This window comes from Drosophila eugracilis, unplaced genomic scaffold (genome assembly GCF_018153835.1).
Source record: "Drosophila eugracilis isolate 14026-0451.02 unplaced genomic scaffold, ASM1815383v1 contig_1801, whole genome shotgun sequence".
NCBI classification, from domain to species: domain Eukaryota; kingdom Metazoa; phylum Arthropoda; class Insecta; order Diptera; family Drosophilidae; genus Drosophila; species Drosophila eugracilis.
The window spans coordinates 24,662-38,711 of NW_024572646.1; the positions used below are offsets into that span (position 1 = coordinate 24,662).

The window sequence follows — 14,050 nt, forward strand, 5'->3', positions numbered from 1 at the left end:
CGCTACGACAGATCGAATTAGCCAATTTGAGGCCAACATCAATACCCCGGGAGGCCCAGAAACAGGCTCCCAATACATGTGCGAAGTCCATCGAGACCAAATTCGGGCACTTTGGGAGAAGGTGGAGAAGTGCTATGAGAGCTGCTCCGATTTGCTCGCCGTGTCCGATGACAATTCGGCCACCTCAGCAGTGCTGGAATCCAAGTACAGCTACTGTTACTCCGTATATTCGAGGTGTATTGCCCAGCTTCGGGAGAAAATTGCCTCCCAATCCACGCAGGCTTCCGTCAATGTCCACACGCCCGCGTCTACAGGCTGTCGGTTACCTCCAGTGGATACCGAGGTCTTTGCGGGTGATTACCTTCGGTGGCCCACCTTTAGAGACTTGTTTACGGCCATTTATATCCAAAACTCGCGGCTCACCCCGGTAGAGAAGTTGTTCCACTTGCTGTCCAAAACAAGTGGTGACGCACACGCCATTGTTGCTAAGGCTCCGCTTACCCATGAGGGGTTTGTCGCAGCGTGGCAAAGCCTCACAGACCGTTTTGAGAATCGGCGGCTGTTAGTCAATAGCCAGTTGAAGATCCTTTTCAACCTCCAGGCTATTTCTCAAGAGTCCGGGGTCGCGATGAGGGAACTGCAAGCCACCATTCAGAGTTGTCTGACAGCCCTAGAAATGTCCGCCATCAATGTTGAGGCTTGGGATTGTCTCCTGGTCTTTAAGATTTCCTCGAAGCTCCTCAAGGTCACACTTTCTATGTGGGAGCAATCCGTACATAATAAGGCCGAAATTCCAACATGGAAGGAATTAGATAACTTCCTGACAGAGCGCCATCGCACTCTGGAGGCCATCGACGACGTCAGGCCTAGTGACTCCGGGCAATCTCCGACTACATTAAGAGGAAGCAGTTATGCTTAAACTGTTTTGCCCGAGGGCACCAGCAGCGAGACTGCACGAGCGCCCATACCTGCTTCACATGCCACAGCCGACACCACACCCTCCTGCACCGCGGCAATCCGTTCGCTACCGCTCCAAGTCCGCCTACTCCAGCAAGGGCTCGACCCGCACAAACTGCCAGAAGCACAAACGGCTCAGAGGATCAGTCGGATGTGCAGGTGTGCTTCGCCTCCGGGTCTGGAGCCGTACTACTGGGCACTGCCCTTATCAACGTGTGCCATCTGGGGTGCAGTTTCCAGGCACGAGCACTGATAGACTCAGGGTCCGAAGCGACGTTCATAACTGAACGACTGTTCAACCTTGTCAAGCTTCCCTTCAAGACTATTCAAGCCCAAGTGTCCGGTCTTAATCAGACCATTTCCGCGCAGTCTACTAAATTGTGCCATTTCTCCATTCGGTCGCCGTCTAGACCCGGGTTGCAATTAGAGACTGCGGCTTACGTTCTTCCGCAGTTGGCAGGAAATCTGCCATCATATCCGATTCCGCGGGATCGTCTCAAGGGGCTGCCCGACATTCCCCTGGGGGACCCCAACTTCTTTGAAAGCTCCCAAGTCGATGTGTTAATAGGAGCTGACATTCTTCCGTCCATTCTCCTCGGTAATACCAGGGCTAACATCTGCGGGTCACTTCTCGGTCAGGAAACCATTTTTGGATGGGTGCTGACAGGCCCATTATCTCCAGCCAACCCTAGCAGCGTGTCCGTTTTTTCCACAGCAGTTTCCCGTAGCCTCGGTGACTCGCTGTATCAGCTCCTCACCAAATTTTGGGAGGTGGAGGATGTGCCCACACAGATTAATTCGGAATCGGATTCAGTTTGCGAGCACAATTTTGTCCAGACGACGAGAAGAGACAAGTGTGGCAAGTACGTTGTGACGCTCCGCTTACGCGACCCCGATCAGAAAGGTTCCGAGCTATCGGCTTCACGGTCCTTTGCTCTTGCTCAGTTCCTGCGTAATGAACAGCGCCTGAAGAGGGATCCGCTCTTAAGGCCCGCTATGACTCGGTAGTCCAGGAATACATCGACTTAGGCCACATGACCGAGGTCTCTCCCACGAGCAGTTCCGCTACCTACTACCTCCCACATCATGCCGTCTTCAAGCCCGAAAGCACGACCACCAAGGTGCGGGTAGTCTTCAATGCTTCGAGCCCGTCCGCAAACGGGACAAGTCTGAACGACATTCTTTACCCGGGCCCGGTCTTACAATCCGACCTGACGATTCAAATCCTAAAGTGGCGATACTTTAGGTTTGTCTTCAACGCCGACATCGAGAAGATGTATCAAATTTGGATAGACCCCAAGCATACTCCGCTCCAACGTGTTTTGTTTCGCAATCCCGATGGGGAGATCCGCGACTACGAATTAAAAACGGTTACCTTCGGTGTCAATTGTGCCCCGTTCCTAGCGATCCGTGTCCTGCAGCAGCTCGCTGACGACGAAGAGTTGAAGTACCCGCAGGCAAGCTAAATTATCCGGCATTTTATGTACGTTGATGACGTTCTCGCAGGGGCAGACTCCAAAACCGAAGCCCAAGTGGTGATTCGGGAGCTAAAGGGCGCCCTAGAGTCAGCAGGGTTTCCACTGAGGAAATGGACGTCGAATAGCAAGGCGATCCTGGCCGACATTCCGAGCGACCACCTCCTTCGTGCTGATTTCCTCGACATCGATGCAGAGAGCACGGCCAAGACACTCGGCGTGCGCTGAAAAGCGACGAGCGATGAGTTTTTTTTTGTTCCGCCAGAGTTGACTTCCGGCTCGTCCTTCACGAAGCGCCAAGTCCTCTCCCAAATTGCCAATTTGTTCGATCCAGCAGGTTGGCTCGCTCCTTTCATTGTCCGGGCAAAAATGTTCATGCAGGACATTTGGCTTCTGGATCGGGGGTGGGACGACGCCCTCCCTCAAGATTTCTGTCAGCGATGGGTTGACTTCCTGGAGAATTACTCGGTGCTCGATCAGATTCGTGTTCCTCGATGGGTCGCGTTCCGACCACACCTAAGGGTCGAGCATCACGGGTTCTGCGACGCTTCAGAGAAGGCGTACGGCGCAGCAATTTACGTCCGTGTCCAGGTTGGGTCTGCGGTCATAGTGAACCTGCTGACGGCAAAGACTCGAGTGGCCCCAGTTAAAACGGTGTCGCTCCCTCGGTTAGAGCTGTGCGGCGCCTTGTTGCTGTCGGAAATGGCCACCGCCGTTCTGCCAAAGATGCCAGGGCCCGCATCTGCCCCATACTGTTGGACGGACTCGACTATTGTCCTCGCATGGCTGCAGAAGCCAGCGCGTTTGTGGCCAACCGGGTAGCCAAGATCGCCCAGTTCACCGACGTGCAGAAATGGGCACATGTCCGCTCCGAGCAGAACCCTGCGGACCTCGCCAGCCGAGGCGTAGCTCTTCTAGACCTTGCGGATAACCAGTTGTGGTGGCACGGGCCTGGCTGGCTGCGAGGGCCTCGCAGCGATTGGCCCACTCAAGGCAACGAGGCCCCCGTGACTGAACTCGAGAAGCGAGCAGTCAAGGTCCATGTCGCGAAGGCGCCCCCTGAAGATCTCCTTGAACGTTTCTCCACACTTGACAAGGCACTACGAGTCCTTGCCTATGTTTGTCGCTTCATCCAGCGCGCGCGGAAGATACGCTCTCCGTTCGAAGAGCACCTGACAGCAAATGAGATTACGTCGGCTGAACGTCTTCTAGTTTCCGTCACTCAGCGCAGACACTACGTCTCTGAAATGGGCTACTTAAGCGAAAAGCGTCCAGTATCAGCGTCCAGTCCGGTTCAAAATCTGAACCCCTTCATGGATTCGCAAGGCCTTATGAGAGCCTGCGGCCGGGTCACGTCCTCTGAACTTCTCCAATATGACGAACGACATCCGATAATCTTTCCATACGACTGCCATCTGTCTCGACTCCTTGTTCAATTTACGTATCGCATCACGCTGCACGGCGGCAATCAGCTGATGATCCGCCTGATTCGGGGCAAATTCTGGATTCCAAGGGTGAGGAATTTGGTCAAGTCCGTCGTCTATGCTTGTAAGGTATGTGTCATCCACAAGAAGAAGTGGCAGACGCAACTCATGGAGAGCTACCGAAGGAACGGACGTCCTTCTCGCGCCTATTCACGTACACAGGTGTGGATTATGCCGGTCCTTTCGAGATAAAGAACTATACGGGGCGAGCCTGCCTCATCACAAAGGGGTATGTGTTGGTGTTTGTGTGCTTTTCCACTAAGGCCATCCATTTAGAGCCTACGTCGGACCTTACGACCGAGAAATTTCTGGCTGCTTTCGCTCGGTTCGTGTCCCGGAGAGGATGCCCCCGTCAAGTGCAGTCGGACAACGGGAAGAACTTTGTGGGGGCAGCTGCCCTACTATCTCGTGATTTTCTCCGAAGCCTAAAAGGGGCTGTGACAGGTGCCTACAGTCACCAGCAGCTTCTCTGGCATTTCATTCCTCCGGGAGCCCCCCACATGGGGGGCCTGTGGGAGGAAGGCGTCAAGAGCTTCAAGACCTTGTTCTACAAGTCCACCGCCACACGGAAATACACCTTTGAGGAGCTGGCTACTCTCCTGGCGAGGATCGAGGCATGCCTAAATTCGCGGCCGCTCGCGCCAATGTCCGAAGACCCTGCTGATCTTATGGCTCTTACACCCGGGCACTTTCTAGTGGGAGGTCCTCTTTTCGTCACGGTCGAACCCAAGATAAAGGGGGATACTACGTCAATTATAAATCGCTGGCAGCACCTGAAGGCTCTTCAACAGCAATTTCGTTTGCGATGGAAGGAAGAGTACCTCAAGGAGCTCCATAAGAGGAACAAGTGGCGTGCCCCTACGAGGAATCTCCGCGTCGGGGATATGGTGGTCATCAAGGAGGACAACCTTCCGTCCAATGAGTGGCGATTAGGCAGGATTGACGCGGTGTATCCAAGATCCGATGGCCATGTACGCGTGATTGACATCAGCACCGCGCGAGGGCTCGTCAAGCGGCCCGTCGCTAAGGTCGTCCTTCTTCCGATGGACGCGTCCGCCTGCCCACAATAATTATGCTTTTCTTCCTTTCCAATGACCCTGTCCATTGTGCTGTCTCGTAGCTCTGCCCGTAATTCCAAGTCGAACTTCACACCCATTCTGATAACGCTGTTTTGTTTCTCCATCATAGTTCCGCCAGTCATATTCAGCACGATGTTGCCACGTCCACGCAGCGCCCAGTCACTGGAGAGCAGATGTACTCGAGGTACACAGTCCTACCGATGCCGAGTCTGCAGAGGGATCCATCCTTTGAAGCAATGTCGGCACTTTCTACGTCTCAGCACCGAGGAGCGGCTCCGGGCGGTTCTCGTGAACCGGTATTGCTCCAGCTGCCTGGCTCACGAGCACTCCGACGGATCGTGCCGGCGTGGGGACTGCTGTAGAACGTGTGGTCAGGATCACCACTCACTGCTGCACCACGTGGAGAAGCCGCGGGCTCGGCGCCAGCCGCGTCAAGAGGAGCACCGTTCACGGGGCGCGGGAGACAGTACACGGAGTGTCTCAGCTGGCGCTCAGCCGTCGTCCGTCAACTCCCGGCGCGGTTCGGTTGCTTCTCGGCCGGACTCACAAGCCCCCAAGCTCCACGGCCTTCGTCCGCCACTCATCGGGTGTCGTTCACCGCTCGTCCGACCGCGTCATTCGCGCCTATTCAACTTTCCGCCTCTCGCCAAGGGACCCCGCAGGACGCAGCTGCTGCGCCCACCCTATCGTCGCTGCTGCAGAGGAACAGCGTCAACGTTCTGCCGACCGCGCTAGTGCGCATTGACACCGGGACCCGGATCTTCAACACGAGGGCCCTTATCGACCCGTGTACGCCCTCGAGCTGCATCGACGCATCGCTAGCGGCGTGCTTCCGTCTGCCCACTACCAGCGTGGGGGAAGAACAAGTTTGTTCGGCCACCGTGGGTTCCAAAACGGATGATAGCGTTCGGCTGGAGGTCGTTTCCAAAATCGAACCTCACGTGCGCGTTCGTACGCCGTCTCGAGAGCTGAGCGAGGCGGTGCGTGCCCACTTCCGAGGCGTGACATTGGCGGATGAGCGGTTCTATCTGCCATCGACAATATCCGTTGTCCTGGGCGCGGATATGTACCCGCGTATCATACAGCCGGGGTTCCTGAAGATCCAGGACGGGCTGCCGGTGGCCCAGAGCACCGTTTTTGGATGGGTCGTGTCCGGAGCCTGTCACCAACCGTAGCGACGAGGGAGCTGTTGCAACCCGAGTGATTGCAATGGGGGCGGGATGTTCAGGTGAGGGGCCATTGTGCCGCCGAAGAAGAGCGCGTGAAGAGCGCATCCGCGCTGAAGAGCGCATCCACGCTAAAGAGCGCATCCGCGCTGAAGAGCGCATCCGCCCTCGCCCCTCTCTGCACAATCTTGCACTCTCGCTCTCTCGGGTCCAACTGCAGCGGTCGGCCGTCGGCGATCGTCTTTTTCTTATGCTAAATTAAGTTAAGTCAGTTTTCTTGTATGAAGTGAATAAAGCTGACGGGCGACTCCACGACTCCCCCGACTTCCACCACCATCAAGAGGCATCTTTTTCCGGCAACACCGCCCCACTACAACACTTATGTTCTTATTACTAAAAAAAAAAATTTTATTTGGTGTGGTTCAATGTTATTCTGATAAAATGTTCCCCTGTTATGAGAGGTTTTTTTTCTTTTTTTTGTTTAACTTAAACTAGGGTTGAATTATTTTTGTTTATGTTTAGTGTTTATTTCTTTGTGTTTGAAGGAGGCCATGAGTCAGTGAAACGTTCAGTACGCACTTTTTTAGATAAATTTCAATATTTTGAGGAGTTATGATATTCTGTTGCCAGTCTTCCCTGTCCAAAAAAATATGAACTACACTGTTGATAAAAAAAAAATTTAATTCTTAGGTGGGAGTTATGAAAGATTTTTCCCGACCTTGTTTTGATAGTGACCTTTTGGTCATCTTCAACCTCCAACCTCCGCCTTGAATCGCTGCTTTTCTTTGGTTTTAATCTGTTTATTGGCGACATAGGAAATTGGGTCGCATCTATTTTAATTGCGCCCATTATTGGTTAAGATTTGTTTGTGTTCGGTATAGGATAAGTGTCTGCAATCGTGACAGCTTTCAAGTGCTTAAAAGCGATGACCATGCGGTATTGCTTCCCTCCGTTCGGTTAGGGTCTCTTTGGTACTACCCAGACCGGGGAGTTATAGGGACTTTTAGATGGTTTGATGATCCCATTCCACAAGAGTTCTTCTATCTGTCTATCCACTTCCCCTCTCATGTTGGTAGGGTAGGGATAGCTCTTTGTGTATATAGGGTCTGAGGTGCTTGTGGGAATCTTAGTCCTAACGCTCGTGTCTACGGCCTCTCCATGTGAGAGTGGCTCGAAGATTTTGAAAAACTCGCTAATAAGAGCGTTTAAAGCTTCCTTTGCAGACGCAGGGTGCTTTTTATCTAACAGTAGGTGTACATTTAAGGTTTAAAAAATTGTCCAGTGATACAATGTGTTATTTTTACATTACCCCCCGCGGACTGAACGACAAACGGTGTGGGTAATGCTATAGAGCCGACGGAGTTCTTGGGGCTTATAAAATTATTGTTAGCGCCGGTGTTTTAGTCCCATACTCTATGTATGGTATACTAGAGAGGCGTCTGTCATAAAATTTTGTTCACCATCGCCAATACACTGTATCTCCTCCAAGGGAGAGCAATTTTCTACCCCTTGCGATAAGTGTTCCAGCTCCTCCCCCTCATTACCAGAATGTCGTTGATAACACTCATTGGGAACGGGGTCTGATGATGGAGTGGACTGGATATGGTAAAGCTTTTGAGCTTTACGGAAGGGGTTTAAATTGGAATTAGCGCTCTGGCGAGTTAAAATTTGATCTATATGTATCTCATGCTTGATCCCTGGTATCTTGAAGGGCTTTGCGCGCTTCCGCTCGGAGCAAAGTCGTGTCCTGAATTAATTTGTACCCTATGGTTTAAATGGTTATTGTTGAACTTTTTCGTCTGAGGGAACCTCGGTGCGATAATAGACCTATTATTCTGGTGACTTTGGCTAAAGGCTTGTCTAAAGAAAGGCGCCCTTGGCGCAGGGTTCCTCGGTACTATCTTTTGTAATTCTAGGCAAATAGAGTATGCCTCGTGGACGTCCGCAGGCTTATGGATTATCAGTAGCCTAGAAGCGTCGCCGTTTACTCCCCTTATAAAGGCATTAAGGGCTTTATCCCTTTGACCGGCAAGGAAAGCATCGGTTATCTCCGTAGAATAATTCATGCTCTTAATTTTATTCATTATGAGCGAGACATGATTATTGATCCTAAGGTAGAAGTCGTCCAGTTTTTGGCTTCCCTGGGTCATTTGAGCTAGTTCGTACTCAAGCGTACCAACATCTCGTTTATCGGCAAAGTGTAATGCCAATACCCGTTTGACCTCTGCCCAATCGTCATCCCGCACGTTATAGGCATTGAGTGCCATGTCAGCGTTGCCCCTAATTTTTTGTCTAGTCTGAATAAGGACTGACCTATATAGGGGGGGCGAACGACCTCGAAATCGTTAACAATGGATTGAGCCCTATTAATCCAAGAGTTGTATTTCTCGGAATCTCCCTCGAAAGTCACAAGCTCCCTTACGCAATCCGGTACGGCCGAAGACTCCTTGAGTTCGTATTCCGTACGCGGACGCATTAATGGTAGCGATTTCTCCGGTACCGGGTTGCGCAGGTCGAAGTCAGTTTCTAAAACGTTCACCCTATTCCATATTTTCCTAACCTCTATCTTCATGCCCACCATCTGAGTGGTTAAGCCCGAAATGGTAGCATCAAGACGGTTCAAAACTTCCTTCATTTCCTCCATTTTTTAAATTAAATTTCCTCAGGAGTTTTTCCTTTTTTTTTGTTCTGGGTCGTAGCAGGGAATCTAACAACAGTTTTCTCCTTTTTTTTTTGTATATAAATTTCTACTTTATTCATTTATTTTTATTAAAATTAAAATACGTGCGTATAAAGAATCGTTTCACTTAGCCTCAGTATTTACCTCCTTTTTTTGTTTCGTGGTTTTAATGTTTCAGTGTTTCAATGTTTCAATAGGTCTTCTGTTTTCTCTCTTACAGGATTATTATTCTGAAATTAGATTAGAATTAGTATGTGACTTGCTTTTTGTTCAAAAAAAAATTGTAATTTTCGTTTGAGCATTGTGCGATTTTTAATAAAATTCGTGTTTTTGGTACTTTTTTTTATTTCTGTGTAATTGTGTTTATCGGCGCGGTGGTCCGTATTTATCCGTTTTGGCATTGTGCCTACTAAGGTACGGTTGCCACACAATCAACTGGGCAGCTTTTTTTGAATGCATTCCACATCCGTTAGCCTTTCCAGGTACACGACACATTTTTTATAAAATAAAAAAACTTCAAAATAGGTTTATAATTTTTGCCGCTCGCAAATTGATTGACGCAGCGGTTATCTGTGTTTATTTAATTAAAATTGCAATTTCTTGGGGAGTTTGGGCCAAAGTGTTGCTATGCTCCAGGTGCTGGTGTTGTATTTCCGTCCGTGTGCAGAGGTAGGGGTACCTATGGCTGAGACAGCTAGCGATCGGTCAGTGCTCTTCCATTGTCGCGCTGCTGATAGCAGCGGTTCTGGATATTTGGGCCAACGTGTTGCTAACCTCCAGGTGCTAGCTCAGCATTTTCGGTTGGCCGCGGCGATGGGAAGGGGTAGCGGCAGCTATTGCTGAGGCAGCTAGGGGGCGGTCACTGCTCTTCCATTCTCACGCTACTGCCGTTGCAATTCTGCCGGTGCACTTCTGCCGTTGACGTTCTGTCGCTGCGCTGTCGCTCTGACGCCGCTGATGTCTGGTGTCTGCACTACCGCTGCTGTGTTTCTGCTGGTCGTCGGGTTGGCTGAGTGGAGTGATGAGGGAAGTCGCGGTGTCTGGTATCCGGGTCGAGAGGCGGTGAAGGGAAGGGGGCGTTTGGCCGGTGTTAACTTATATTATCCAATAATTCGGAACTTTCCTTTGACAATATAAAAATACGAAACCCATTTGTTCAAATCAGAAAAACATAAATACCCCTAAAACTTATTGTAATATATCAGTAGTTTCAGTATATATAATTTTTTTGTCCATAATTAAATAAAAAAAATATTTATAAATCATGAAACCACGGCGAAAAAAATATCATGAACAGCAATAATATTCAAAATAATTAAAAACTAAAACCGAGCCATGTGAGAACCACATTCGGGTAACATAAACAAATGATCCTTTCCAATCTTAGCAAGCGCTGATTCTAGCATCGCTAGCAGAATCTCCCCACACTTAGGCCGAGCCCTGAATCACATCCGGCGTACTATAAGCAATTGCCGCCAGACATAAAAAAGTCCCAAAATTTCCCGCTTAGAGTCCGATCTAGTCCGAGCCAGTTGCTAACCCAATTATTGTCGAGTAATCGATTTATTGACTCTCAATTATTTCATCAGCCAATTGTCCGATTATTTTTACTTTTGGTAATTTTTTTATGTTTTTTGATAAAAATTCTCCTATGCCGAGGATTCATGAATAATAATTTTTGGCAATGAAGGCAGCTCTTTTTCAAGAGACAAAACGATCGGCCTTTCTATTATTAACTACGAATATTTGACTTGTAAAGTGAATTAAATAATAATAAAAGTGAACATAAAAAAAAATAAAAAAAAATTTTAACTAACAACTAACTAATAAATTTAATTTACACGAAGTCAAGTAGTGGTCAATGTTTCAAGTTGTCTATTAATATTTCAGTTTTTGGTTTCCCCACACGAAACGCTTTATCTGTCTGCTTCTCTGTAATTTGAATTTGGACACCAAGACTCCGATGTGGTGGTCATTGAAGACTCGGGGCCAAACTGTATAATGGCTCTAGATGAAGAAGACACCATAGACTGGAATTTGAGTGAAGTATTCGCGCCCTACTCAACATCTACTCAAACGATTCCACAAGAGTTGGAATCACTCGAATGGGAAGATTTCCCATTTGGAGATGAAACGATGGATGTATTTGGAAATGAGTTTTTGTATGAGCACTTTCAATGTGCTCAAAAGATTGATATAGATGACCCGGAAGAAATTGTTTCTTTTTTGTAAAAGTGGATGACTTCGAAAATAAGTATATCAATTTACTGAAATATGTATACGAGGTGTGTTCAAAAAGTAAGGTGACTTTTCAAATTTCTCGGGCAACATATTTTCGATTATCGTTTTTTTTGTTTTGTTATATTGGTACACTCTTCCCTAACATCTGTACCAAGTTTCAATGGAACATCCTCTTTTGTTTGGTTGTGAGAGGCGTAAAGTTACAAGTTGTTTTGCGAGCTCGGCGATTTTTTGCTATCGAAAAATATGGATCAAAGGATTTGCATCAAATTTTGTGTAAAAAATAAAATTAAGTGCTCTGAAACACTTGAAATGTTGACAGTGGCATACGGTGAAACTGTTCTGAGTAAAAAAAATGTGTACAAGTGGTACAAACTCTTCCAAGATGGCCGGGAAGATGCCAATGACCAGCCTCGCTCTGGACGCCCAAGCACGTCAACAACTGATGAAAACGTTCAAGCAGTGACGAAAATTGTTTTGGAAAATCGTCGAATCACTATCAGAGAAGTTGCTGAAGATGTCGGTATATCGCTTGGCTCGTGCCATGAAATTTTTCAAACGTTTTGGGTATGAGTCGTGTGTCAGCGAAGTTTGTTCCGAAATTGCTGAATTTTGACCAAAAGAACCGTCGCATGAGCATCGCTCAAGAGCTGTTGAATGACGTCAACGACGACCCAGATTTACTCAAAAGGGTCATAACTGGTGACGAATCATGGGTATATGGTTATGATATCGAAACCAAAGCCCAATCGTCCCAATGGAAGAGCCCAGACGAGCCAAGACCGAAAAAAGCAAAAATCGCCGAGCTCGCAAAACAACTTGTAACTTTACGCCTCTCACAACCAAACAAAAGAGGATGTTCCATTGAAACTTGGTACAGATGTTAGGGAAGAGTGTACCAATATAACAAAACAAAAAAAACGATAATCGAAAATATGTTGCCCGAGAAATTTGAAAAGTCACCTTACTTTTTGAACACACCTCGTATAAATTTACGGAAATAAGTATATAAATTTACTGAAGATGAAGACGATGAGTTTATTATAAATGTTGATGACACATAAAATCAATATTTAAAATTACTGAATGATAAAGACGACGAGTATTTAGTAATTTTTGACAATAGCTAAGATATTTAAGTAAAAATTGTATAAAAATAAAATTAAAAAAAAAATACTTAAAATTCGAAAAAAAATTTTTATTTTTTGTTTCCATATAAACTGAAACAAATAAAACAGATATTTACCTTAACAAAAAAAGTGTTTATTTCATTATTTCTTTATTTCAGTGTTTTTGTTTTTGTGTCTTTTTTACTTTTCATTATATGATAATCATTAAATACAGGTATCTGGGGTTCTTCTCTCTGTCCCCTCATATAGTCTGAAGTACTTTTTGTATTTCTTATTTCCTTTGCCGTGGATTATATGATAATCATTAAATACAGGTATCTGGGGTTCTTTTCTCTGTCCCCTCATATAGTCTGAAGTACTTTTTGTTTTTCTTATTTTCTTTGCCGTGGATAGAAGTCATCCTTTTAACTTCTTCACATTTAAGAATTTTGTATTTATGAAAAGAAGTCTCAGAAAGCTAGAATTTAAAAGAGCTCCATCAAACTGTTTGAGAAACAAGTGAATTTTATCCGAATACATAATGTACATCCAAGACTTTAATTTTTAAAAATGATTGAGGTGGTAAACCTGTATACCCAATTTATTCTGAAATTTTTAAGTAACGTGTTATTATGTAATGAAAACAAGAGGAAACGCTATAGTCGAGAGACGCGACTATAAGATACCCGTTACTGTTTTACACAATTTTTAAATATTCATTGTGCTAGTGGAAATTCCCTAAGCGTCACCTATTGTCGGAGAAAGCGCGTTGAGTAACTGATAGTGACGTCACTGCCCATGTGAGGCCTTATAACCTACATTTCTTCATATATAGCGAAATAATGTTCCGATTTAAAAAATCTTTGGTAAATAGATAGACATTCATTATGATATTATGGACGCCACCAAAATATGTACTCCTAAGCCTAACTTTCTAGCTCTTATAGTTCCCGAGATTTCCCCATTTTTGTTTTTCCAGGTTTTTTGGCGTTAGAACGGGCGTGGATAGATGAAAAAAAACAATTTGCAATAGGGGCACAATAAAAACCTACTTGCTCCGAATCCGAACGTTCTATTACATAAAATTTCCGAGATATCAGCTTTTCTACAAAATGCGAAAACCGTCTTTCGAGGTAGTTGGGCGAAAGAGATAACATTACCACCATAAGATGCGGGGGCATCTCAAGTTTGTACATACTTAATCTCAACTTTGCAGCTCTAATAGTTCCTGAGATTTGAGAGACAACGCTTCCTTCTAATTATAACATACTTTTCAACGAATCTAGTATACCCTTTTACTCTACGAGTAACGGGTATAAACAGTTGAAGGCTCAGCACTGCCAAATAAATATCATTTATAATAGCACGGATATAAAAATAAGCTGAAAACAAATATTTACACAGAAACGTCGAAAATAAATGTTTTTTAAGAAGCAGTTTAATTAATTTATGTTTATACCAAATATTTGCATCAAGTTGTGAAACAGAGAAAAAATAACGATAGATTCAGAAAGTCGCAAATATGTGCCGTTAGCTCAAAAATTACCGGCAACAGTAGTTATGCAAAAAACAACCACCAATTTTGGAAAATAATAACATGTTGCAGCAAATGGTCCAGCTACTCAGGTTGAATATTCAAAAATGACTCTAAAATTGCAGTAAAAAATTTTCTAAAATAATTGCAGATTTTTATGGCCACAGCGTGCCTGTGAAACATTGGTTTCAAAACTTTGAATTGAACGCTCACGCTTAAGCAAAAAAAGTTCACGCAATCTCGTGCAAAAATGACAGGCATAGCTGCCCTTTTTACACCCGTTACTCGTAGAGTAAAAGGGTATACTAGATTCGTTGAAAAGTAT

General features: G+C 46.1%; 1 pseudogene; it reads left to right on the plus strand.

The window, feature by feature from the left end:
• The first annotated feature begins 196 nt into the window (after positions 1-196).
• Positions 197-4,580, plus strand: LOC121529728 (annotated as a pseudogene).
• Positions 4,581-14,050: the final 9,470 nt, after the last annotated feature.